Genomic DNA, 24,252 nt, shown 5'->3' with positions numbered 1-24,252 from the left:
GGGAGTATCGTCGAAAGAATCATCTGCAAAAAAATGGGTGCAACACGAGGACTTCCTAAGAAAATGGGTGAAATATAAGGACTTCGCAAGAGGTCACCCATCCTAGTGCTACTCTCGCCCAATGACCCTTAACTTGCGGAGTTCTGATAGAATCCGTTGCATTGGTGCTGGTATGATTGCTCATGTTTCATTCTGCGCTGCAAATACATACACTTTTTCTCCCTCCATCCCCCCTCTCGTCATTTGTTTCCTTGTGCGTGCACTCTGCATCTCTCCTTCTTGTTCTAATATCGATTAAAATGTCCCTGCTTCTTGACTCACATTTGCGTATAAACCAGTGGACCCTAGTTCCAGTCGCGCGTAACGTCGAACGACCCGTCTGAAAAAAAAAATTAGTGCGACACGAGAACTTCCCAGGAGGTCACCCATCTTAGTACTACTCTCGCCCAAGCACACTTAACTGCGGAGTTCTGATGGGATCCGGTGCATTAGTGCTGGTATGATCACACCTATTTAATGTTGCGCTGCAAATACATAAAGTCCTCCTTTCTTCCCCCTCTCGTCATTTGTTTCCTTGTGCGTGCACACTGCACCTCCCGTTCTCGTTCAAATATCAAGTAAAATGCCACGGCGCCGTGACTCACATTTGCGAATAAATCTGCGGAACATAATTAATGTCGCGCGTAACGTCGAACGGCACATCTGAAAAAAAGAAAATGGGTGCAACATGAGAACTTCCCAGGAGGTAACCCATCATTGTACTACTTTCGTCAAAGCACACTTAACTGCGAAGTTCTGATGGGATCCGGTGCATTTGTGCTGGTGTGAGCGCACCTGTTTAATTTCGGGCTGAAAATACATACACTCCTTCTTCCCTCCCCCCCTCCTATCATTTGTTTCCTTGTGCATTCACACTGCACCTCTCCTTCTCGTTCCAATATCGATAAAAATGCCACAGATTCTTGACTCACATTTGCGTATAAACCAGCGGATTATAGTTCCAGTCGCACATAACGTCGAACGACCCGTATCAAAAAAAATTGGTGCGACACGAGGATTTCCCAAGAGGTCACCCATCCGAGTACTGCTATCGCCCAAGCACACTTAACTGCGAAGTTCTGATGGGATCCGGGGTATTAGTGCTGGTATGACCGCACCCGTTTAATTTCGCGCTGCAAATACATAAACTCCTTCTCCTTTCTTCCCCCTCCCGTCATTTGTTTCCTTGTGCGTGCGCACGGCACCTCTCGTTCTCGTTCAAATATCAAGTAAAATACAATGGCGCTGTGACTCACATTTGCGAATAAATCTGCGGACCATAATTAAAGTCGCGCGTAACGTCGAACGGCACATCTGAAAAAAAGAAAATGGGTGCAACACGAGAACTTCCCAGGAGGTAACCCATCATTGTACTACTTTCGCCAAAGCACACTTAACTGCGGAGTTCTGATGGGATCCGGTGCATTTGTGCTGGTGTGACCGCACCTGTTTATTTTCGTGCTGAAAATACATACACTCCTTCTTTCCTCCCCCCTCCCATCATTTGTTTCCTTTTGCGTTCACACTGCACCTCTTCTTCTTGTTCTAATATCGATAAAAATGCCCCTGATTCTTGACTCACATTTGCGTATAAACCAGCGGACCATAGTTCCAGTCGCACCTAACGTCGAACGACCCATCTGAAAAAAAAAATTGTTGGGATACGAGGACTTCCCAAGAGGTCACCCATCCGAGTACTACTCTCGCCCAAGCACACTTAACTGCAGAGTTCTCATGGGATCCAGTGCAGTAGTGCTGGTATGATGCCACTTGTATAATTTTGCGCTTCAAATACATACACTCATTCTCGTTTCTTCCTCATCCCGTCATTTGTTTCCTTGTGCGTGCGCACTGCACCTCCCGTACTCATTCTAATATCAAGTAAAATGCCACGGCGCCGTGACTCACATTTGCAAATAAACTTGCGGACCATAAATCAAGTCGCGCATAACGTCGAAAGCATCATCTGCAAAAAGACGGGTGCAAGACGAGGACCTCCCAAGAAAATGGGTGAAATATAAGGACTTCGCAGGAGGTCACCCATCCGAGTACTTTTTTCGCCCAAGCACCCTTAACTGCGAAGTTCTGAAAGAATCCGTTGCATTAGTGCTGGTATGATCCCTCATGTTTCATTCTGCACTGCAAATACACACACTCTTTCTCCTCCCATCGTTCCTCCCGTCATTTGTTTCCTTGTGCGTGCACTCTGCATCTCTCTTTCTCGTTCTAATATCAAGTAATATGACCCGGCACCGTGACTCACCTTTGCAAATGAACCAGCGGTTTATAATTCCATTCGCGCGTAACGTCGAACAACCCACCCCAAAAAAAATAGGTGCAACACGAGGGCTTCCCAAGTCGTCACCCATCCGAGTACTACGCTCACCCAAGCACACTTAACTGCGGAGTTCTGATGGGATCCGGGGCTTTAGTGATGGTATGATCGCACCTGTTTAATTTCGCACTGCAAATACATACACTCCTTCTCCTTTCTTCCCCCTCCGGTCATTTGTTTCCTTGTGCGTTCACACTTCACCTCTCATTCTCGTTCTAATATCGATTAAAATGCCCCTGCTTCTTGACTCACATTTCCGTATAAACCAGTGGACCCTAATTCCAGTCGCGCGTAACGTCGAACGACCCGTCTGAAAAAAAATTACTGCGACACGAGGACTTCCAAAGAGGTCACCCATCCGAGTACTACTCTCACCCAAGCACACTTAACTGCGGAGTTCTGATGGGATCCGGTGCATTAGTGCTGGAATGATTGCACCTGTTTAATTTCGCGCTGCAAATACATAAACTCATTCCCCTTTCGTCCCCCTCCCGTCATTTGTTTCCTTGTCCGTGCGCACTGTAGCTCCCGTTCTCGTTCTAATATCAAGTAAAATGCTACAGCACCGTGACTCATATTTGCGAATAAACCTGAGGACCATAATTCAAATCGCGTGTAATGTCGAAAGAATCATCTGCAACAAAATGGGTACAACACGAGGACTTCCTAAGAAAATGGGTGAAATATAAGGACTTCGCAGGAGGTCACCCATCCTAGTGCTACTCTCGCCCAAGCACCCTTAACTTGCGGAGTTCTGATAAAATCCGTTGCATTGGTGCTGGTATGATTGCTCATGTTTCATTCTGCGCTGCAAATACATACACTTTTTCTCCCTCCATCCCCCCTCCCATAATTTGTTTCCTTGTGCGTGCACTTTGCATCTCTCCTTCTCGTTCTAATATCGATTAAAATACCCTTGTTTCTTGACTCACATTTGCGTATAAACCAGTGGACCCTAGTTCCAGTCGCGCGTAACGTCGAACGACCCGTCTGAAAAGAAAAATTAGTGTGACACGAGTACTTCCCAGGAGGTCACCCATCCGAGTACGACTCTCGCCCAAGCACACTTAACTGCGGAGTTCTGATGGGATCCGGTGCATTAGTGCTGGTATGATCGCACCTGTTTAATTTTGCGCTGCAAATACATAAACTACTTCTCCTTTCTTCCCCCTCCCGTCATTTGTTTCCTTGTGCGTGCGCACTGCACCTCTCGTTCTCGTTCAAATATCAAGTAAAATGCCACAGCGTCGTGACTCACATTTGCGAATAAATCTGCAGACCATAATTAAAGTCGCGCGTAACGTCGCACGGCACATCTGAAAAAAAGAAAATGGGTGCAACACGAGAACTTCCCATGAGGTAACCCATCATTGTACTACTTTCGTCAAAGCACACTTAACTGCGGAGTTCTGATGGGATCCGGTGCATTTGTGCTGGTGTGACCGCACCTGTTTAATTTCGTGCTGAAAATACATACACTCCTTCTTCCCTCCCCCCTCCCATCATTTGTTTCCTTGTGCGTTCACACTGCACCTCTCCTTCTCGTTCTAATATCGATTAAAATGCCCCTGATTCTTGACTCACATTTCCGTATAAACAAGCGGACCATAGTTCCAGTCGCTCGTAACGTCGAACGACCCATCTAAAAAAAATTGTTGCGATACGAGGACTTCCCAAGAGGTCACCCATCCGAGTACTATTCTCTCCCAAGCACACTTAACTGCAGAGTTCTGATGGGATCCAGTGCATTAGCGCTGGTATGATGCCACTTGTTTAATTTTGCGCTTCAATTACATACACTCCTTCTCTTTTCTTCCTCATCCCGTCATTTGTTTCCTTGTGCATGCGCACTGCACCTCCCGTACTCGTTCTAATATCAAGTAAAATGCCACGGCGCCGTGACTCACATTTGCGAATAAACCTACGGACCATAAATCAAGTCGCGCGTAACGTCGAAAGAATCATATGCAAAAAGACGGGTGCAACACGAGGACCTCCCAAGAAAATGGGTGAAATATAAGGACTTCGCAGGAGGTCACCCATCCGAGTACTTTTCTCGCCCAAGCACCCTTAACTGCGGAGTTCTGATAGAATCCGTTGCATTAGTGCTGGTATGATCCCACATGTTTCATTCTGCACTGCAAATACATTCACTCTTTCTCCTTCTATCCCCCCTCCCGTCATTTGTTTCCTTGTGCGTGCACTCTGCATCTCTCTTTCACATTCTAATATCAAGTAATATGACCCGGCACCGTGACTCACCTTTGCAAATGAACTAGCGGTTTATAATTCCATTCACGCGTAACGTCGAACAATCCATCCTAAAAAAATAGGTGCAACACGTGGGCTTCCCAAGGGGTCACCCATCCGAGTACTACTCTCGCCCAAGCACACTTCACTGCGGAGTTCTGATGGGATCTGGAGCTTTAGTGCTGGTATGATCGCACCTGTTTAATTTCGCGCTGCAAATACATACACTCCTTCTCCTTTCTTCCCCCTCCCGTCATTTGTTTCCTTGTGCGTTCACACTTCACCTCTCATTCTCGTTCAAATATCGATTAAAATGCCCCTGCTTCTTGACTCACATTTGCGTATAAACCAGCGGACCCTAGTTCCAGACGCGGGTAACGTCGAGCGACCCGTCTGAAAAAAAATTGGTGCGACACGAGGACTTCCCAGGAGGTCACCCATCCGAGTACTAATCTCGCCCAATCACACTTCACTGCGGAGTTCTGATGGGATCCGGTGCATTAGTGCTGGTATGATCGCACCTCTTTAATTTTGTGCTGCAAATACATAAACTCATTCCCCTTTTTTCCCCCTCCCGTCATTTGTTTCCTTGTGCGTGCGCACTACACCTCCCGTTCTCGTTCAAATATCAAGTAAAATGCTATAGCGCCGTGACTCACATTTGCGAATAAACCTGAGGACCATAATTCAAGTTGCGCGTAACGTCGAAAGAATCATCTGCAAAAAAATGGGTGCAACACAAGAACTTCACAAGTGGCGACCAATCCGAGTACTACTCTCGCCCAAGCACACTTAACTGCGGAGTTCTGATGGGATCCAGTGCATTAGTGCTGGTATGATGCCACTTGTTTAATTTTGCACTTCAACTACATACACTCCTTCTCTTTTCTTCCTCATCCCGTCATTTGTTTCCTTGTGCGTGCGCATTGCACCTCCCGTACTCGTTCTAATATCAAGTAAAATGCCACGGCGCCGTGACTCACATTTGCGAATAAACCTGCGGACCATAAATCAAGTCGCGTGTAACGTCAAAAGAATCATCTGCAAAAAGATGGGTGCAACACGAGGACCTCCCAAGAAAATGGGTGAAATATAAAGACTTCGCAGGAGGTCACCCATCCGAGTACTTTTCTCGCCCAAGCACCCTTAACTGCGGAGTTCTAATAGAATCCGTTGCATTAGTGCTGGTATGATCCCTCATGTTTCATTCTGCACTGCAAATACATTCACTCTGTCTCCTTCCATCCCCCCTCCCGTCATTTGTTTCCTTGTGCGTGCACTCTGCATCTCTCTTTCTCGTTCTAATATCAAGTAATATGCCCCGGCATCGTGACTCACCTTTGCAAATGAACCAGCGGTTTATAATTCCATTCGCGCGTAACATCAAACAACCCATCCGAAAAAATATAGGTGCAACACGAGGGCTTCCCAGGTGGTCACCCATCCGAGTACTACTCTCGCCCAAGCACGCTTAGCTGTGGAGTTCTGATGGGATCCAGAGCTTTAGTGCTGGTATGATCGCACCTGTTTAATTTTGCGCTGCAATTACATACACTCCTTCTCCTTTCTTCCCCCTCCCGTCATTTGTTTCCTTGTGCGTTCACACTTCACCTCTCGTTCTCGTTCTAATATCGATTAAAATGCCCCTGCTTCTTGACTCACATTTGCGTATAAACCAGCGGACCCTAGTTCCAGACGCGCGTAACGTCGAACGACCCGTCTGAAAAAAAATTGGTGCGACACAAGGACTTCACAAGAAAATGGGTGAAATATAAGGACTTCGCAGGTGGTAACCCATGCTAGTACAACTCTCGCCCAAGCTCCCTTACCTACGGAGTTCTGATAGAATCCGTTGCATTAGTGCTAGTATGATCGCACTTGTTTCATTTCGTGCTGAAAATACATACACTCATTCTCCTTCTCCTTCCCTCCCCCTCCCACCAATTGTTTCCTTGTGCGTTCACACTGCACCGCTCCTTCTCGTTCTAATATCGATTAAAATGCCCGTGCTTTTTGACTCACATTTGCGTATAAACTAGCGGACCCTAGTTCCAGTCGCGCGTAACGTCGAACGACCCGTCTGAAAAAAAATTAGTGCGACACGAGGACTTCCCAGGAGGTCACCCATCCTAGTACTACTCTCGCCCAAGCACACTTAACTACGGAGTTCTGATGGGATCCGGTTCATTAGTGCTGGTATGATCGCACCCATTTAATTCTGCGCTGCAAATACATAAACTCCTTCTCCTTTCTTTTCCCTCCCGTCATTTGTTTCCTTGTGCGTGCGCACTGCACCTCCCGTGCTCATTCTAATATCAAGTAAAATGCTACGGTGCCGTGACTCACATTTGCGAATAAACCTGAGGACCATAATTCAAGTCGCGCGTATCGTCGAAAGAATCATCTGCAAAAAAATGGGTGCAACACGAGGACTTCCTGAGAAAATGGGTGAAATATAAGGACTTCGCTAGATGTCACCCATCCTAGTGCTACTCTCGCCCAAGCACCCTTAACTTGCGGAGTCTTGATAGAATCCGTTGCATTGGTGCTGGTATGATTGCTCATGTTTCATTCTGCGCTACAAATACATAAACTTTTTCTCCCTCCATCCCCCCTCCCGTCATTTGTTTCCTTGTGCGTGCACTCTGCATCTCTCCTTCTCGTTCTAATATCGATTAAAATGCCCCTGCTTCTTGACTCACATTTGCGTATAAACCAGTGGACCCTAGTTCCAGTCGCGCGTAACGTCGAACGACTCGTCTGAAAAAAAAAATTAGTGTGACACGAGGACTTCGCAGGAGGTCACCCATCCAAGTACTACTCTCGCCCAAGCACACTTATCTGCGGAGTTCATATGGGATCTGTTGCATTAGTGCTGGTATGATCGCACCAGTTTAATTTCGCGCTGCAAATACATAAACTCCTTCTCCTTTCTTCCCCCTCCTGTCATTTGTTTCCTTGTGCGTGCGCACTGCACCTCTCGTTCTCGTTCAAATATCAAGTAAAATGCCACGGCGCCGTGACTCACATTTGCGAATAAATCTGCGGACCATAATTAAGGTCGCGCGTAAGGTCGAACGACACATCTGAAAAAAAGAAAATGGGTGCAACACGAGAACTTCCCAGGAGGTAACCCATCATTGTACTACTTTCGCCAAAGCACACTTAACTGCGGAGTTCTGATGGGATCTGGTGCATTTGTGCTGGTGTGACCGCACCTGTTTAATTTCGTGCTGAAAATACATACACTCCTTCTTCCCTCCCCCCCTCCCATCATTTGTTTCCTTGTGCGTTCACATTGCACCTCTCCTTCTCGTCTTAATATCGATTAAAATGCCCCTGATTCTTGACTCACATTTGCGTATAAACCAGCGGACCATAGTTCCAGTCGCGCATAACGTCGAATGACCCATCTGAAATAAAATTGTTGCGATACGAGGACTTCCCAAGAGGTCACCCATCCGAGTACTACACTCGCCCAAGCACACTTAACTGCAGAGTTCTCATGGGATCCAGTGCATTAGTGCTGGTATGATGCCACTTCTTTAATTTTGCGCTTCAAATACATACACTCCTTCTCTTTTCTTCCTCCTCCCGTCATTTGTTTCCTTGTGCGTGCGTAATGCACCTCCCGTACTCGTTCTAATATCAAGTAAAATGCCACGGCGCCGTGACTCACATTTGCGAATAAACCTGAGGACCATAATTCAAGTCGCGCGTAACGTCGAAAGAATCATCTGCAAAAAAATGGGTGCAACACGAGGACTTCACAAGAAAATGGGTGAAATATAAGGACTTCGCAGGAGGTAACCCATGCTATTACTACTCTCGCCCAAGCACCCTTACCTACGGAGTTCTGATAGAATCCGTTGCATTAGTGCTGGTATGATTGCACCTGTTTCATTTCTTGCTGAAAATACATACACTCCTTCTCCTTCCTTCCCCCTTCCATCAATTGTTTCCTTGTGCGTTCACACTGCACCTCTCCTTCTCGTTCTAATAGCGATTAAAATGCCCCTGCTTCTTGACTCACATTTGCGTATAAACCAGCGGATCCTAGTTCTAGTCGCGCGTAACGTCGAACGACCCGTCTGAAAAAAAATTGGTGAGACACGAGGACTTCCCAGGAGATCATCAATCCGAGTACTACTCTCGCCAAAACACACTTAACTGCGGAGTTTTGACGGGAACCGGTGCATTAGTGCTGGTATGATCGCACCCGTTTAATTCCGCACTGCAAATACATAAACTCCTTCTCCTTTCTTCCCCCTCCCGTCATTTGTTTCCTTGTGCGTGCGCACTGCACCTCCCGTACTCCTTCTAATATAAAGTAAAATGCTAGGGTGCCGTGACTCACATTTGCGAATAAACCTGAGGACCATAATTCAAGTCGCGCGTATCGTCGAAAGAATCATCTGCAAAAAAATGGGTGCAACACGAGGACTTCCTGAGAAAATGGGTGAAATATAAGGAATTCGCATGAGGTCACCCATCCTAGTGCTACTCTCGCCCAAGCACCCTTAACTTGTGGAGTTCTGATAGAATCCGTTGCATTGGTGCTGGTATGATTGCTCATGTTTCATTCTGCGCTGCACATACATACACATTTTCTCCCTCCATCCCCCCTCCCTTCATTTGTTTCCTTCTGCGTGCACTCTGCATCTTTCCTTCTCGTTCTAATAACGATTAAAATGCCCCTGCTTCATGACTCACATTTGCGTATAAACCAGTGGACCCTTGTTCCAGTCGCGCGTAACGTCGAACGACCCATCTAAAAAAAAAATTAGTGCGACACAAGGACTTCGCAGGAGGTCACCCATCCGAGTACTACTCTCGCCCAAGCACCCTTAACTGCGAAGTTCTGATGTGATCCTGTGCATTAGTGCTGGTATGATCGCACCTGTTTAATTTTGCGCTGCAAATACATAAATTCCTTCCCCTTTCTTCCCCCTCCCGTCATTTGTTTCCTTGTGCGTGCGCACTGCACCTCTCGTTCTCGTTCAAATATCAAGTAAAATGCCACGGCGCCGTAACTCACATTAGCGAATAAATCTGCGGACCATAATTAAAGTTGCGCGTAACGTCGAACGGCACATCTGAAAAAAAGAAAATGGTGCAACACGAGAACTTCCCAGGAGGTAACCCATCATTGTACTACTTTCGCCAAAGCACACTTAACTGCAGAGTTCTGATGGGATCCGGTGCATTTGTGCTGGTGTGACCGCACCTGTTTAATTTCGTGCCGAAAATACATACACTCCTTCTTCCCTCCCCCCCTCCCATCATTTGTTTCCTTGTGCGTTCACACTGCACATCTCATTCTCGTTCTAATATCGATTAAAATGCCCCTGATTCTTGACTCACATTTGCATATAAACCAGCGGACCATAGTTTCAGTCGCGCGTAACGTCGAACGACCCATCTGAAAAAAGATTGTTGCGATACGAGGACTTTCCAAGAGGTCACCCATCCGAGTATTACTCTCGCCCAAGCACACTTAAGTGTAGAGTTCTGATGGGATCCAGTGCATTAGTGCGGGTATGATGCCACTTGTTTAATTTTGCGCTTCAAATACATACACTCTTTCTCTTTTCTTCCTCCTCCCGTCATTTGTTTCCTTGTGCGTGCGCACTGCACCTCCCGTACTCCTTCTAATATCAAGTAAAATGACACGGCGCCGTGACTCACATTTGCGAATAAACCTGCGAACCATAAATCAAGTCGCCCGTAACGTCGAAAGAATCATCTGCAAAAAGATGGGTGCAACACGAAGATCTCCCAAGAAAATGGGTGAAATATAAGGACTTCGCAGGAGGTCACCCATCCGAGTACTTTTCTCGCCCAAGCACCCTTAACTGCGGAGTTCTGATAGAATCCGTTGCATTAGTGCTGGTATGATCCCTCATGTTTCATTCCGCACTGCAAATACATACATTCTTTCTCATTCCATTCCCCCTCCCGTTATTTGTTTTCTTGTGCGTGCACTCTGCATCTCTCTTTCTCGTTCTAATATCAAGTAATATGCCCCGGCACCGTGACTCACCTTTGCAAATGAACCAGCGGTTTATAATTCCATTCGCGCGTAACGTCTAACAACCCATCCGAAAAAAAATAGGTGCAACACGAGGGCTTCCCAGGTGGTCACCCATCCGAGTACTACCCTCGCCCAAGCACACTTGACTGCGGAGTTCTGATGGGATCCGGAGCTTTAGTGCTGGTATGATCGCACCTATTTAATTTTCCGCTGTAAATACATACACTCCTTCTCCTTTCTTCCCCCTCCCATCATTTGTGGCGTTCACACTTCACCTCTCATTCTCGTTCTAATAGCGATTAAAATGCCCCTGCTTCTTGACTCACATTTGCGTATAATCCAGCGGACCCTAGTTCCAGACGCGCGTAACGTCGAACAACCCGTCTGAAAAAAAAATTGGTGCGACATGAGGACTTCCCATGAGGTCACCCATCCGAGTACTAATCTCGCCCAAGCACACTTAACTACGGAGTTCTGATGGGATCCGGTGCATTAGTGCTGGTATGATCGCACCGGTTTAATTTCGCGCTGCAAATACATAAACTCCTTCTCCTTTCTTCCCCCTCCCGTCATTTGTTTCCTTGTGCGTGCGCACTGCATCTCTCGTTCTCGTTTAAATATCAAGTAAAATGCCACAGCACCGTAACTAACATTTGCAAATAAATTTGTGGACCATACTTAAAGTCGCGCGTAACGTCGAACGGCACATCTGAAAAAAAGAAAATGGGTGCAACACGAGGACTTCACAAGAAAATGGGTGAAATATAAGGACTTCGCAGGAGGTAACCCACGCTAGTACTACTCTAGCCCAAGCACCCTTACCTACGGAGTTCTGATAGAATCCGTTGCATTAGTGCTGGTATGATCGCACCTGTTTCATCTCGTGCTGAAAATACATACACTCCTTCTCCTTCCCTCCCCCTCCCATCAATTGTTTCCTTGTGCGTTCACACTGCACCTCTCCTTCTCGTTCTAATATCGATTAAAATGGCCCTGCTTCTTGACTCACATTTGCGTATAAACCAGCGGACCCCAGTTCCAGTCGTGCGTAACGTCGAACGACCCGTCTGAAAAAAAATTTGTGCGACACGAGGACTTTTCAGGAGGTCACCCATGCGAGTACTACTCTCGCCCAAGCACACTTAACTGCGGAGTTCTGATGAGATCCGGTGCATTAGTGCTGGTATGATCGCACTCGTTTAATTCCGCACTGCAAATACATAAACTCCTTCTCCTTTCTTCCCCCTCCCGTCATTTGTTTCCTTGTGCGTGCGCACTGCACCTCCCGTGCTCGTTCTAATATCAAGTAAAATGCTACAGTGCCGTAACTCACATTTGCGAATAAACCTGACGACCATAATTCAAGTCGCGCGTATCGTCGAAAGAATCATCTGCAAAAAAATGGGTGCAACACGAGGACTTCCTAAGAAAATTGGTGAAATATAAGGACTTTGCAGGAGGTCACCCATCCTAGTGCTACTCTCGCCCAAGCACCCTTAACTTGCGGAGTTTTGATAGAATCCGTCGCATTGGTGCTGGTATGATTGCTCATGTTTCATTCTGCGCTGCAAATACATACACTTTTTCTCCCTCCATCCCCCCTCCCATCATTTGTTTCCTTGTGCGTGCACTCTGCATCTCTCCTTCTCGTTCTAATATCGATTAAAATGCCCCTGCTTCTTGACTCACATTTGCAGAGTTCTGATGGGATCCGGTGCATTAGTGCTGGTATGATCGCACCAAATTAATTTCGCGCTGCATATAGATAAATTCCTTCCCCTTTCTTCCCCCTCCTCTCATTTGTTTCCTTGTGCGTGCGCACTGCACCTCTCGTTCTCATTCAAATATCAAGTAAAATGCCACGGCGCCGTGACTCACATTTGCGAAAAAATCTCCGGACCATAATTAAAGTCGCGCGTAACGTCGAACAGCACATCTGAAAAAAAGAAAACGGGTGTAACACAAGAACGTCCCAGGAGGTAACCCATCATTGTACTACTTTCGCCAAAGCACACTTAACTGCGGAGTTATGATGGGATTCGGTGCATTTTTGCTGGTATGATCGCACTTGTTTAATTTTGCGCTGCAAATACATAAACTCCTTTTCCTTTCTTCCCCCTCCCGTCATTTGTTTCCTTGTGCGTGCGCACTGCACCTCTCGTTCTCGTTCAAATATAACGTAAAATGCCATGGTGCCGTGACTCACATTTGCGAATAAATCTGCGGATCATAGTTAAAGTCGCGCGTAACGTCGAACGACACATCTGAAAAAAAGAAAATGGGTGCAACACGAGGACTTCACAAGAAAATTGGTGAAATATAAGGACTTCGCAGGAGGTAACCCACGCTAGTACTACTCTCGCGCAAGCACCCTTACCTACGGAGTTCTGATAGAATCCGTTGCATTAGTGCTGGTATGATCGCACCTGTTTCATTTCGTGCTGAAAATACATACACTCCTTCTCCTTCCCTCCCCCTCCCATCAATTGTTTCCTTGTGCGTTCACACTGCACCTCTCCTTCTCGTTCTAATATCGATTAAAATGGCCCTGCTTCTTGACTCACATTTACGTATAAACCAGCAGACCCCAGTTCCAGTCGCGCGTAACGTCGAACGACCCGTCTGAGAAAAAATTTGTGCGACACGAGGACTTCCCAGGATGTCACCCACGCGAGTACTACTCTCTCCCAAGCACACTTAACTGCGGAGTTCTGATGAGATCCGGTGCATTAGTGCTGGTATGATCGCACTCGTTTAATTCCGCGCTGCAAATACATAAACTCCTTCTCCTTTCTTCCCCCTCCCGTCATTTGTTTCCTTGTGCGTGCGCACTGCACCTCTCATTCTCGTTCAAATATCAAGTAAAATGCCACGGCGCCGTGACTCACATTTGCGAATAAATCTGCGGACCATAATTAAAGTCGCGCGTAACGTCGAACGGCACATGTGAAAAAAAAAATGGGTGTAACACGAGAACTTCCCAGGAGGTAAACCATCATTGTACTACTTTCGCCAAAGCACACATAACTGCGGAGTTCTGATGGGATTCGGTGCATTTATGCTGGTATGATCGCACCTGTTTAATTTCGCGCTGCAAATACATAAACTCCTTCTCCTTTCTTCCCCCTCCAGTCATTTGTTTCCTTGTGACTGCACCTCTCGTTCTAGTTCAAATATCAGGTAAAATGCCACGGTGTCGTGACTCACATTTGCAAATAAATCTGCGGACCATAATTAAAGTCGCGCGTAACGTCGAACGGCACATCTGAAAAAAAGAAAATGGGTGCAACACGAGAACCTCCCAGGAGGTAACCCATCATTGTACTACTTTCGCCAAAGCACACTTAACTGCGGAGTTCTGATGGGATCCGGTGAATTTGTGTTGGTGTGACCTCACCTGTTTAATTTCATGCTGAAAATACATACACTCCTTCTTCCCTCCCCCCCTCCCATCATTTGTTTCTTTGTGCGTTCACACTGCACCTCTCCTTCTCGTTCTAATATCGATTAAAATGCCCCTGATTCTTGACTCACATTTGCGTATAAACCAGCGGACCATAGTTCCAGTCGCGCGTAACGTCGAACGACCCATCGAAAAAAAATTGTTGCGATACGAGGACTTCCCAAGAGGTCACCCATCCGAGTACTACTCTTGCCAAAGCAGACTTAACTGCAGAGTTCTGATAGGATCCAGTGCATTAGTGCTGGTATGATGCCACTTGTTTAATTTTGCGCTTCAAATACATACACTCATTCTCTTTTCTTCCTCATCCGTCATTTGTTTCCTTGTGCGTGCGCACTGCACCTCCCGTACTCGTTCTAATATCAAGTAAAATGCCATGGCGCCGTGACTCACATTTGCAAATAAACCTGCGGACCATAAATCAAGTCGCGCGTAACGTCGAAAGAATCATCTGCAAAAAGACGGGTGCAACACGAGGACCTCCCAAGAAAATGGGTGAAATATAAGGACTTCGCAGGAGGTCACCCATCCGAGTACTTTTCTCGCCCAAGCACCCTTAACTGCGGAGTTCTGATAGAATCTGTTGCATTAGTGCTGGTATGATCCCTCATGTTTCATTCTGCACTGCAAATACATACACTCTTTCTCCTTCCATCCCCCCTCCCGTCATTTGTTTCCTTGTGCGTGCGCACTGCACCTCTCGTTTTCGTTCAAATATCAAGTAAAATGCCACGGCGCCGTGACTCACCTTTGCAAATGACCCAGCGGTTTATAATTCCATTCGTGCGTAACGTCGAACAACCCATCTGAAAAAAAATAGGTGCAACACGAGGGCTTCCCAGGTGGTCACCGATCCGAGTACTACTCTCGCCCAAGCACTCTTAACTGCGGAGTTCTGATGGGATCCGGGGCTGTAGTGCTGGTATGATCGCACCTGTTTAATTTCGCACTGCAAATACATACACTCCTCCTTTCTTCCCCCTCCCGTCATTTGTTTCCTTGTGCGTTCACACTTCACCTCTCATTCTCATTCCAATATCGATTAAAATGCCCCTGCTTCTTGACTCACATTTGCGTATAAACCAGCGGACCCTAATTCCAGACGCGCGTAACGTCGAACAACCCGTCTGAAAAAAAATTGGTGCAACACGAGGACTACCCAAGAGGTCACCCATCCGAGTACTAATCTCACCCAAGCACACTTCACTGCGGAGTTCTGATGGGATCCGGTGCATTAGTGCTAGTATGATCGCACCTGTTTAATTTCGTGCTGCAAATACATAAACTCATTCCCCTTTCTTCCCCCTCCCGTCATTTGTTTCCTTGTGCGTGCGCACTGCACCTCCTGTTCTCGTTCTAATATCAAGTAAAATGCTACAGCGCCGTGACTCACATTTGCGAATAAACTTGAGGACCATAATTCAAGTCGCGTGTAACATCGAAAGAATCATCAGCAAAAAAATGGGTGCAACACGAGGACTTCGCAAGAAAATGGGTGAAATATAAGGACTTCCCAGGAGGTAAGCCATGCTAGTACTACTCTCGCCAAAGCACCCTTACCTACGGAGTTCTGATAGAATCCGTTGTATTAGTGCTGGTATGGTCGCAGCTGTTTAATTTTGCGCTGCAAATACATAAACTCTTTCCCCTTTCTTTCCCCTCCCGTAATTTGTTTCCTTGTGCGTGCGCACTGCACCTCCCGTTCTCGTTCTAATATCAAGTAAAATGGTACAGCGCCGTGACTCACATTTGCGAATAAACCTGAGGACCATAATTCAAGTCGCGCGTAACGTCGAAAGAATCATCTGCAAAAAAATGGGTGCAATACGAGGACTTCAAAAGAAAATGGGTGAAATATAAGGACTTCCCAGGAGGTAACCCATGCTAGTACTACTCTCGCCCAAGCACCCTTACCTACGGAGTTCTGATAGAATCCGATGCGTTAGTGCTGGTATGATCGCACCTGTTTCATTCCGCGCTGTAAATACATACACTCCTTCTCTTTTCTTCCTCCTCCCGTTATTTGTTTCCTTGTGCGTGCGCACTGCACCTCCCGTGCTCGTTCTAATATCAAGTAAAATGCTACGGTGCCGTGACTCACATTTGTGAATAAACCTGAGGATCATAATTCAAGTCGCGCGTATCGTCGAAAGAATCATCTGCAAAAAAATGGGTGCAACACGAGGACTTCATAGGAAAATGGGTGAAATATAAGGACTTTGCAGGAGGTCACCCATCCTAGTGCTTCTCTCGCCCAAGCACCCTTAACTTGCGGAGTTCTGATAGAATCCGTTGCATTGGTGCTGGTATGATTGCCATGTTTCATTCTGCGCTGCAAATACATACACTTTTTCTCCCTCCATCCCCCCTCTCGTCATTTATTTCCTTGTGCGTGCACTCTGCATCTCTTTTTCTCGTTCTAATATCAATTAAAATGCCCCTGCTTCTTGACTCACATTTGCGTATAAACCAGCGGACCCTAGTTCTAGTCGCACGTAACGTCGAACGACCCGTCTGAAAAAAAATTGGTGCGACACGAGAACTTCCCAGGATGTAACCCATCCGAGTACTACTCTCGCCCAAGCACACTTAACTGCGGAGTTCTGATGGGATCCGGTGCATTAGTGCTGGTATGATCGCACCAGTTTAATTTCCCGCTGAAAATACATAAACTCCTTCTCCTTTCTTCCCCCTCCCGTCATTTGTTTCCTTGTGCGTGCGCACTTCACCTCCCGTGCTCGTTCTAATATCAAGTAAAATGCTACAGTGCTGTGACTCACATTTGCGAATAAACCTGATGACCATAATTCAAGTCGCGCGTATCGTCGAAAGAATCATCTGCAAAAAAATGGGTGCAACACGAGGACTTCCTAAGAAAATGGGTGAAATATAAGGACTTCGCCGGAGGTCACCCATCCTAGTGCTACTCTCGCCCAAGCACCCTTAACTTGCGGAGTTCTGATAGAATCCGTTGCATTGGTGCTGGTATGATTGCTCATGTTTCATTCTGCGCTGCAAATACATACACTTTTTCTCCCTTCATCCCCCCTCCCGTCATTTGTTTCCTTGTGCGTGCACTCTGCATCTCTCCTTCTCGTTCTAATATCGATTAAAATGCCCCCGCTTCTTGACTCACATTTGCGTATGAACCAGGGGACCCTAGTTCCAGTCGCGCGACCCGTCTAAAAAAAAAATTAGTGCGACACGAGGACTTCCCAAGAGGTCAACCATCCGAGTACTACTCTTGCCAAAGCAGACTTAACTGCAGAGTTCTGATAGGATCCAGTGCATTAGTGCTGGTATGATGCCACTTGTTTAATTTTGCGCTTCAAATACATACACTCATTCTCTTTTCTTCCTCATCCGTCATTTGTTTCCTTGTGCGTGCGCACTGCACCTCCCGTACTCGTTCTAATATCAAGTAAAATGCCACGGCGTCGTGACTCACATTTGCGAATAAACCTGCGGACCATAAATCAAGTCGCGCGTAACGTCGAAAGAATCATCTGCAAAAAGATGGGTGCAACACGAGGACCTCCCAAGAAAATGGGTGAAATATAAGGACTTCGCAGGAGGTCACCCATCCGAGTACTTTTCTCGCCCAAGCACCCTTAACTGCGGAGTTCTGATAGAATCCGTTGCATTAGTGCTGGTATGATCCCTCATGTTTCATTCTGCACTGCAAATACATACACTCTTTCTCCTCCCATCCCCCCTCCCGTCATTTGTTTCCTTGTGCGTGCACTCTGCATCTCTCTTTCTCGTTCTAATATCAAGTAATATGCCCCGGCACCGTGACTCACCTTTGCAAATGAACCAGCAGGTTTATAATTCCATTCGCGCGTAACGTAGAACAACCCATCCGAAAAAAAATAGGTGCAACACAAGGGCTTCCCAGGTGGTCACCCATCCGAGTACTACCCTGGCCCAAGCGCACTTAACTGCGGAGTTTTGATGGGATCCGTAGCTTTAGTGCTTGTATGATCGCACCTGTTTAATTTCGCGCTGCAAATACATACACTCCTTCTCCTTTCTTCCCCCTCCCGTCATTTGTTTCCTTGTGCGTTCACACTTCACCTCTCATTCTCGTTCTAATATCGATTAAAATGCCCCTGCTTCTTGACTCACATTTGCGTATAAACCAGCGGACCCTAGTTCCAGACGCGCGTAACGTCGAACAACCCGTCTGAAAAAAAATTGGTGCGACATGAGGACTTCCTAGGAGGTCACCCATCCGAGTACTAATATCGCCCAAGCACACTTAACTGCGGAGTTCTAATGGGATCCGGTGCATTAGTGCTGTTATGATCGCACCTGTTTAATTTTGCGCTGCAAATACATAAACTCATTCTCCTTTCTTCCCCCTCCCGCCATTTGTTTCCTTGTGCGTGCGTACTGCACCTCCCGTGCTCGTTCTAATATCAAGTAAAATGCTACGGTGCCGTGACTCACATTTACGAATAAACCTGAGGACCATAATTCAAGTCCAGCATATCGTCGAAAGAATCATCTGCAAAAAAATGGGTGCAACACGAGGACTTCCTAAGAAAATGGGTGAAATATAAGGACTTCGTAGGAGGTAACCCATGCTAGTACTACTCTCGCCCAGGCACCCCTAACTTGCGGAGTTCTGATAGAATCCGTTGCAGTGGTGCTGGTATGATCGCACCTGTTTCATTCTGCCCTGCAAATACATACAGTTTTTCTCCCTCCATCCCCCCTCCCGTCATTTGTTTCCTTGTGCGTTCACACTGCACCTCTCCTTCTCGTTCTAATATCGATTAAAATGCCCCTGCTTCTTGACTCACATTTGCGTATAAACCAGCGGACCCTTGTTACAGTCGCGCGTAAAGTCGAAGGACCCGTCTGAAAAAAAATTGGTGCGACACAAGGACATCCCAAGAGGTCACCCATCCGAGTACTAATCTAGCCCAAGCACACTTAACTGCGGAGTTCTGACGGGATCCGGTGCATTAGTACTGGTATGATCGCACCTGCTTAATTTCGCGCTGCAAATACATAAACTCCTTCTCCTTTCTTCCCCCTCCCGTCATTTGTTTCCTTGTGCGTGCGCACTGCACCTCTCGTTGTCGTTCAAATGTCATGTAAAATGCCACGGCGCCTTGACTCACATTTGCGAATAAATCTGCGGACCATAATTAAAGTCGTGCGTAACGTCGAATGGCACATCTGAAAAAAAGAAAATGAGTGCAACACGAGGACTTCACAAGAAAATGGGTGAAATATAAGGACTTCGCAGGAGGTAACCCATGCTAGTACTACTCTCGCCCAAGCACCCTTACCTACGGAGTTCCGATAGAATCCGTTGCATTAGTGCTGGTATGATCGCACCTGTTTCATTTCGCGCTGCAAATACATACACTCATTCTCCTTTCTTCCCCCTCCCGTCATTTATTTCCTTGTGCGTGCGCACTGCACCTCTCGTTCTCGTTCAAATATCAAGTAAAATGCCACGGCGCTGTGACTCACATTTGCGAATAAATCTGCGGACCATAATTAAAGTCGCGCGTAACGTCGAACGGCACATCTGAAAAAAAGAAAATGGGTGCAACACGAGAACTTCCCAGGAGGTAACCCATCATTGTACTACTTTCGCCAAAGCACACTTAACTGCGGAGTTCTGATGGGATCCGGTGCATTTGTGCTGGTGTGACAGCACCTGTTTAATTTCGTGCCGAAAATACATACACTCCTTCTTCCCTCCCCCCCTCCAATCATTTGTTTCCTTGTGCGTTCACACTGCACCTCTCCTTCTCGTTCTAATATCGATTAAAATGCCCCTGATTCTTGACTCACATTTGCGTATAAACCAGCGGACCATAGTTCCAGTCGCGCGTAACGTCGAACGACCCATCTGAAAAAAAATTGTTGCAATATGAGGACTTCCCAAGAGGTCACCCATCCGAGTACTACTCTCGCCCAAGCACACTTGACTGCAGAGTTCTGATGGGATCCAGTGCATTAGTGCGGGTATGATGCCACTTGTTTAATTTTGCGCTTCAAATACATACACTCTTTCTCTTTTCTTCCTCATCCCGTCATTTGTTTCCTTGTGCGTGCGCACTACACCTCTTGTACTCCTTCTAATATCAAGTAAAATGCCACGGCGCCGTGACTCACATTTACGAATAAACCTGCGGACTATAAATCAAGTCGCCCGTAACGTCGAAAGAATCATCTACAAAAAGATGGGTGCAACACGAGGATCTCTCAAGAAAATGGGTGAAATATAAGGACTTCCCAAGAGGTCACCCATCCGAGTACTACTCTCGCCCAGGCACACTTAACTGCAGAGTTCTGATGGAATCCGCTGCATTAGTGATGGTATGATCGCACCTGTTTAATCTGCACTGCAAATACATACACTCTTTCTCCTCCCATCCCCCCTCCCGTCATTCGTTTCCTTGTGCGTGCACTCTGCATCTCTTTTTCTCGTTCTAATATCAAGTAAAATGCCCAAGCATCGTGACTCACCTTTGCGAATGAACCAGCGGTTTATAATTGCATTCGCGCGTAACGTCGAGCGACCCATCCGAAAAAAAATGGGTGCAACATGAGGACTTCCCAGGAGGTCACCATAAATCAAGTCGCGCGTAACGTCGAAAGAATCATCTACAATAAGATGGGTGCAACACGAGGACCTCCCAAGAAAATGGGTGAAATATAAGGACTTCGAAGGAGGTCACCCATCCGAGTACTTTTCTCGCCCAAGCACCCTTGACTGCGGAGTTCTGATAGAATCCTTTGCATTAGTGCTGGTATGATCCCTCATGTTTCATTTTGCACTGCAAATACATACACTCTTTCTCCTCCCATCCCCCCTCCTGTCATTTGTTTCCTTGTGCGTGCACTCTGCATCTCTCTTTCTCGTTCTAATATCAAGTAATATGCCCCGACACCGTGACTCACCTTTGCAAATGAACCAGCGGTTTATAATTCCATTCGCGCGTAACGTCGAACAACCCATCCGAAAAAAATAGGTGCAACACGAGGGCTTCCCAAGTGGTCACCCATCCGAGTACTACTCTCGCCCAAGCACACTCAACTGCGGAGTTCTGATGGGATCCGGGGCTTTAGTGATGGTATGATCGCACCTGTTTAATTTCGCACTGCAAATACATACACTCCTTCTCCTTTCTTCCCCCTCCGGTCATTTGTTTCCTTGTGCGTTCACACTTCACCTCTCATTCTCGTTCTAATATCGATTAAAATGTCTCTGCTTCTTGACTCACATTTGCGTATAAACCAGCGGACCCTAATTCCAGTCGCGCGTAACGTCGAACGACCCGTCTAAAAAAATATTGGTGCGACATGAGGACTTCCAAAGAGGTCACCCATCCGAGTACTACTCTCGCCCAAGCACACTTAACTGCGGAGTTCTGATGGGATCGGGTGCATTAGTGCTGGAATGATTGCACCTGTTTAATTTCGCGCTGCCAATACATAAACTCATTCCCCTTTCGTCCCCCTCCCGTCATTTGTTTCCTTGTGCGTGCGCACTGTAGCTCCCGTTCTCGTTCTAATATCAAGTAAAATGCTACAGCGCCGTGACTCACATTTGCGAATAAACCTGAGGACCATAATTCAAGTCGCGCGTAATGTCGAAAGAATCATCTGCAAAAAAATGGGTACAACACGAGGACTTCCTAAGAAAATGGGTGAAATATAAGGACTTCGCAGGAGGTCACCCATCCTAGCGCTACTCTCGCCCAAGCACCCTTAACTTGCGGAGTTCTGATAGAATCCGTTGCATTGGTGCTGGTATGATTGCTCATGTTTCATTCTGCGCTGCAAATACATACACTTTTTCTCCCTCCATCCCCCCTCCCGTCATTTGTTTCCTTGTGCGTGCACTCTGCATCTCTCCTTCTCGTTCTAATATCGATTATAATGCCCCTGTTTCTTGACTCACATTTGCGTATAAACCAGTGGACCCTAGTTCCAGTCGCGCGTAACGTCGAACGACCCGTCTGAAAAGAAAAATTAGTGCGACAGGAGGACCTCCCTGGAGGTCACCCATCCGAGTACGACTCTCGCCCAAGGACACTTAACTGCGGAGTTCTGATGGGATCCGGTGCATTAGTGCTGGTATGATCGCACCTGTTTAATTTCGCGCTGCAAATACATAAACTACTTCTCCTTTCTTCCCCCTCCCGTCATTTGTTTCCTTGTGCGTGCGCACTGCACCTCTCGTTCTCGTTCAAATATCAAGTAAAATGCCACAGCGTCGTGACTCACATTTGCGAATAAATCTGCGAACCATAATTAAAGTCGCGCATAACGTCGCACGACACATCTGAAAAAAAGAAAATGGGTGCAACACGAGAATTCCCATGAGGTAACCCATCATTGTACTACTTTCGTCAAAGCACACTTAACTGCGGAGTTCTGATGGGATCCGGTGCATTTGTGCTATTGTGACCGCACCTGTTTAATTTCGTGCTGAAAATACATACACTCCTTCTTCCCTCCCCCCTCCCATCATTTGTTTCCTTGTGCGTTCACACTGCACCTCTCCTTCTCATTCTAATATCGATTAAAATGCCCCTGATTCTTGACTCATATTTGCGTATAAACAAGCGGACCATAGTTCCAGTCGCGCGTAACGTCGAACGACCCATCTAAAAAAAAATTGTTGCGATACGAGGACTTCCCAAGAGGTCACCCATCCGAGTTCTATTCTCTCCCAAGCACACTTAACTGCAGAGTTCTGATTGGATCCAGTGCATTAGTGCTGGTATGATGCCACTTGTTTAATTTTGCGCTTCAATTACATACACTCCTTCTCTTTTCTTCCTCATCCCGTCATTTGTTTCCTTGTGCATGCGCACTGCACCTCCCGTACTCATTCTAATATCAAGTAAAATGCCACGGCGCCGTGACTCACATTTGCGAATAAACCCGCGGACTATAAATCAAGTCGCGCGTAACGTCGAAAGAATCATCTTGAAAAAGACGGGTGCAACACGAAGACCTCCCAAGAAAATGGGTGAAATATAAGGACTTCGCAGGAGGTCAACCATCCGAGTACTTTTCTCGCCCAAGCCCCCTTAACTGCGGAGTTCTGATAGAATCCGTTGCATTAGTGCTGGTATGATCCCACATGTTTCATTCTGCACTGCAAATACATACACTCTTTCTCCTTCCATCCCCCCTCCCGTCATTTGTTTCTTTGTGCGTGCACTCTGCATCTCTCTTTCTCATTCTAATATCAAGTAATATGACCCGGCACCGTGACTCACCTTTGCAAATGAACCAGCGGTTTATAATTCCATTCACGCGTAACGTCGAACAACCCATCCTAAAAAAAATAGGTGCAACACGTGGGCTTCCCAAGTGGTCACCCATCCGAGTACTACCCTCGCCCAAGCACACTTAACTGCGGAGTTCTGATGGGATCCAGAGCTTTAGTGCTGGTATGATCGCACCTGTTTAATTTCACGCTGCAAATACATACACTCCTTCTCCTTTCTTCCCCCTCCCGTCATTTGTTTCCTTGTGCGTTCACACTTCACCTCTCATTCTCGTTCTAATATCGATTAAAATGCCCCTGCTTCTTGACTCACATTTGCGTATAAACCAGCGGACCCTAGTTCCAGACGCGGGTAATGTCGAACGACTAATCTGAAAAAAAATTGTTGCGATATGAGGACTTCCTAAGAGGTCACCCATCCGAGTACTACTCTCGCCCAAGCACACTTAACTGCAGAGTTCTGATTGGATCCAGTCCATTAATACTGGTATGATGCCACTTGTTTAATTTTGCGCTTCAAATACATACACTCATTCTCTTTTCTTCCTCCTCCCGTCATTTGTTTCCTTGTGCGTGCGCACTGCACCTCCCGTACTCGTTCTAATATCAAGTAAAATGCCACGACGCCGTGACTCACAATTGTGAATAAACCTGCGGACCGTAAATCAAGTAGCGCGTAACGTTGAAAGAATCATCTGCAAAAAGATGGGTGCAACACGTGGACCTCCCAAGAAAATGGGTGAAATATAAGGACTTCGCAGGAGGTCACCCATCCGAGTACTTTTCTCGCCCAAGCACCCTTAACTGCAGAGTTCTGATAGAATCCCTTGCATTAGTGCTGGTATGATCCCTCATGT

At 46.6% G+C, this 24,252-nt stretch overlaps 10 non-coding genes and 31 pseudogenes across 10 annotated transcripts; all 41 read right to left on the bottom strand.

Moving 5' to 3' along the window:
* Nucleotides 1-392: 392 nt before the first annotated feature.
* LOC148247915 (5S ribosomal RNA) lies at nucleotides 393-511 on the bottom strand. Its single transcript, XR_015814801.1, has one exon. It is a non-coding gene; the product is annotated as a 5S ribosomal RNA (ribosomal RNA).
* Nucleotides 512-717: 206 nt separating this feature from the next.
* Nucleotides 718-836, bottom strand: LOC148247914 (5S ribosomal RNA; annotated as a pseudogene).
* A 204-nt stretch (nucleotides 837-1,040) lies between these two features.
* LOC148247913 (5S ribosomal RNA) lies at nucleotides 1,041-1,159 on the bottom strand (annotated as a pseudogene).
* Nucleotides 1,160-1,368: 209 nt separating this feature from the next.
* Nucleotides 1,369-1,487, bottom strand: LOC148247912 (5S ribosomal RNA; annotated as a pseudogene).
* Nucleotides 1,488-1,692: 205 nt separating this feature from the next.
* Nucleotides 1,693-1,811, bottom strand: LOC148247911 (5S ribosomal RNA; annotated as a pseudogene).
* A 560-nt stretch (nucleotides 1,812-2,371) lies between these two features.
* On the bottom strand, nucleotides 2,372-2,490 carry LOC148247910 (5S ribosomal RNA; annotated as a pseudogene).
* A 205-nt stretch (nucleotides 2,491-2,695) lies between these two features.
* LOC148247909 (5S ribosomal RNA) lies at nucleotides 2,696-2,814 on the bottom strand (annotated as a pseudogene).
* Nucleotides 2,815-3,377: 563 nt separating this feature from the next.
* On the bottom strand, nucleotides 3,378-3,496 carry LOC148247908 (5S ribosomal RNA; annotated as a pseudogene).
* A 209-nt stretch (nucleotides 3,497-3,705) lies between these two features.
* Nucleotides 3,706-3,824, bottom strand: LOC148247907 (5S ribosomal RNA; annotated as a pseudogene).
* Nucleotides 3,825-4,026: 202 nt separating this feature from the next.
* LOC148247906 (5S ribosomal RNA) lies at nucleotides 4,027-4,144 on the bottom strand (annotated as a pseudogene).
* Nucleotides 4,145-4,380: 236 nt separating this feature from the next.
* On the bottom strand, nucleotides 4,381-4,499 carry LOC148247905 (5S ribosomal RNA; annotated as a pseudogene).
* Nucleotides 4,500-4,704: 205 nt separating this feature from the next.
* On the bottom strand, nucleotides 4,705-4,823 carry LOC148247904 (5S ribosomal RNA). The gene has a single exon (XR_015814738.1). It is a non-coding gene; the product is annotated as a 5S ribosomal RNA (ribosomal RNA).
* A 205-nt stretch (nucleotides 4,824-5,028) lies between these two features.
* Nucleotides 5,029-5,147, bottom strand: LOC148247903 (5S ribosomal RNA). The gene has a single exon (XR_015815313.1). It is a non-coding gene; the product is annotated as a 5S ribosomal RNA (ribosomal RNA).
* An 884-nt stretch (nucleotides 5,148-6,031) lies between these two features.
* Nucleotides 6,032-6,150, bottom strand: LOC148247902 (5S ribosomal RNA). The gene has a single exon (XR_015814379.1). It is a non-coding gene; the product is annotated as a 5S ribosomal RNA (ribosomal RNA).
* A 565-nt stretch (nucleotides 6,151-6,715) lies between these two features.
* On the bottom strand, nucleotides 6,716-6,834 carry LOC148247901 (5S ribosomal RNA). Its single transcript, XR_015814485.1, has one exon. It is a non-coding gene; the product is annotated as a 5S ribosomal RNA (ribosomal RNA).
* A 563-nt stretch (nucleotides 6,835-7,397) lies between these two features.
* LOC148247900 (5S ribosomal RNA) lies at nucleotides 7,398-7,516 on the bottom strand (annotated as a pseudogene).
* A 209-nt stretch (nucleotides 7,517-7,725) lies between these two features.
* Nucleotides 7,726-7,844, bottom strand: LOC148247899 (5S ribosomal RNA; annotated as a pseudogene).
* Nucleotides 7,845-8,048: 204 nt separating this feature from the next.
* On the bottom strand, nucleotides 8,049-8,166 carry LOC148247898 (5S ribosomal RNA; annotated as a pseudogene).
* Nucleotides 8,167-9,407: 1,241 nt separating this feature from the next.
* LOC148247897 (5S ribosomal RNA) lies at nucleotides 9,408-9,526 on the bottom strand (annotated as a pseudogene).
* A 208-nt stretch (nucleotides 9,527-9,734) lies between these two features.
* On the bottom strand, nucleotides 9,735-9,853 carry LOC148247896 (5S ribosomal RNA; annotated as a pseudogene).
* Nucleotides 9,854-10,736: 883 nt separating this feature from the next.
* Nucleotides 10,737-10,855, bottom strand: LOC148247895 (5S ribosomal RNA). The gene has a single exon (XR_015814497.1). It is a non-coding gene; the product is annotated as a 5S ribosomal RNA (ribosomal RNA).
* Nucleotides 10,856-11,054: 199 nt separating this feature from the next.
* Nucleotides 11,055-11,173, bottom strand: LOC148247894 (5S ribosomal RNA). Its single transcript, XR_015815157.1, has one exon. It is a non-coding gene; the product is annotated as a 5S ribosomal RNA (ribosomal RNA).
* Nucleotides 11,174-11,736: 563 nt separating this feature from the next.
* On the bottom strand, nucleotides 11,737-11,855 carry LOC148247893 (5S ribosomal RNA; annotated as a pseudogene).
* A 1,436-nt stretch (nucleotides 11,856-13,291) lies between these two features.
* LOC148247892 (5S ribosomal RNA) lies at nucleotides 13,292-13,410 on the bottom strand (annotated as a pseudogene).
* Nucleotides 13,411-13,617: 207 nt separating this feature from the next.
* On the bottom strand, nucleotides 13,618-13,736 carry LOC148247891 (5S ribosomal RNA; annotated as a pseudogene).
* Nucleotides 13,737-13,938: 202 nt separating this feature from the next.
* LOC148247890 (5S ribosomal RNA) lies at nucleotides 13,939-14,057 on the bottom strand (annotated as a pseudogene).
* An 881-nt stretch (nucleotides 14,058-14,938) lies between these two features.
* On the bottom strand, nucleotides 14,939-15,057 carry LOC148247889 (5S ribosomal RNA). Its single transcript, XR_015815373.1, has one exon. It is a non-coding gene; the product is annotated as a 5S ribosomal RNA (ribosomal RNA).
* Nucleotides 15,058-15,259: 202 nt separating this feature from the next.
* On the bottom strand, nucleotides 15,260-15,378 carry LOC148247888 (5S ribosomal RNA; annotated as a pseudogene).
* A 589-nt stretch (nucleotides 15,379-15,967) lies between these two features.
* Nucleotides 15,968-16,086, bottom strand: LOC148247887 (5S ribosomal RNA; annotated as a pseudogene).
* Nucleotides 16,087-16,646: 560 nt separating this feature from the next.
* LOC148247886 (5S ribosomal RNA) lies at nucleotides 16,647-16,765 on the bottom strand. Its single transcript, XR_015814355.1, has one exon. It is a non-coding gene; the product is annotated as a 5S ribosomal RNA (ribosomal RNA).
* A 1,229-nt stretch (nucleotides 16,766-17,994) lies between these two features.
* LOC148247885 (5S ribosomal RNA) lies at nucleotides 17,995-18,113 on the bottom strand (annotated as a pseudogene).
* Nucleotides 18,114-18,318: 205 nt separating this feature from the next.
* Nucleotides 18,319-18,437, bottom strand: LOC148247884 (5S ribosomal RNA; annotated as a pseudogene).
* A 561-nt stretch (nucleotides 18,438-18,998) lies between these two features.
* On the bottom strand, nucleotides 18,999-19,117 carry LOC148247883 (5S ribosomal RNA; annotated as a pseudogene).
* A 567-nt stretch (nucleotides 19,118-19,684) lies between these two features.
* Nucleotides 19,685-19,803, bottom strand: LOC148247882 (5S ribosomal RNA; annotated as a pseudogene).
* A 204-nt stretch (nucleotides 19,804-20,007) lies between these two features.
* LOC148247881 (5S ribosomal RNA) lies at nucleotides 20,008-20,125 on the bottom strand (annotated as a pseudogene).
* Nucleotides 20,126-20,361: 236 nt separating this feature from the next.
* LOC148247880 (5S ribosomal RNA) lies at nucleotides 20,362-20,480 on the bottom strand (annotated as a pseudogene).
* A 639-nt stretch (nucleotides 20,481-21,119) lies between these two features.
* On the bottom strand, nucleotides 21,120-21,238 carry LOC148247879 (5S ribosomal RNA; annotated as a pseudogene).
* Nucleotides 21,239-21,443: 205 nt separating this feature from the next.
* LOC148247878 (5S ribosomal RNA) lies at nucleotides 21,444-21,562 on the bottom strand (annotated as a pseudogene).
* Nucleotides 21,563-22,125: 563 nt separating this feature from the next.
* Nucleotides 22,126-22,244, bottom strand: LOC148247877 (5S ribosomal RNA; annotated as a pseudogene).
* A 209-nt stretch (nucleotides 22,245-22,453) lies between these two features.
* Nucleotides 22,454-22,571, bottom strand: LOC148247876 (5S ribosomal RNA; annotated as a pseudogene).
* An 882-nt stretch (nucleotides 22,572-23,453) lies between these two features.
* On the bottom strand, nucleotides 23,454-23,572 carry LOC148247875 (5S ribosomal RNA). The gene has a single exon (XR_015814778.1). It is a non-coding gene; the product is annotated as a 5S ribosomal RNA (ribosomal RNA).
* Between the last annotated feature and the right edge of the window lie 680 nt (nucleotides 23,573-24,252).

Source organism: Carica papaya, chromosome 8 (assembly GCF_054855325.1).
Source record: "Carica papaya isolate Zhongbai chromosome 8, ASM5485532v1, whole genome shotgun sequence".
Classification (NCBI taxonomy): Eukaryota; Viridiplantae; Streptophyta; class Magnoliopsida; order Brassicales; family Caricaceae; genus Carica; species Carica papaya.
This window is presented reverse-complemented; position numbering and strand designations above follow the sequence as displayed.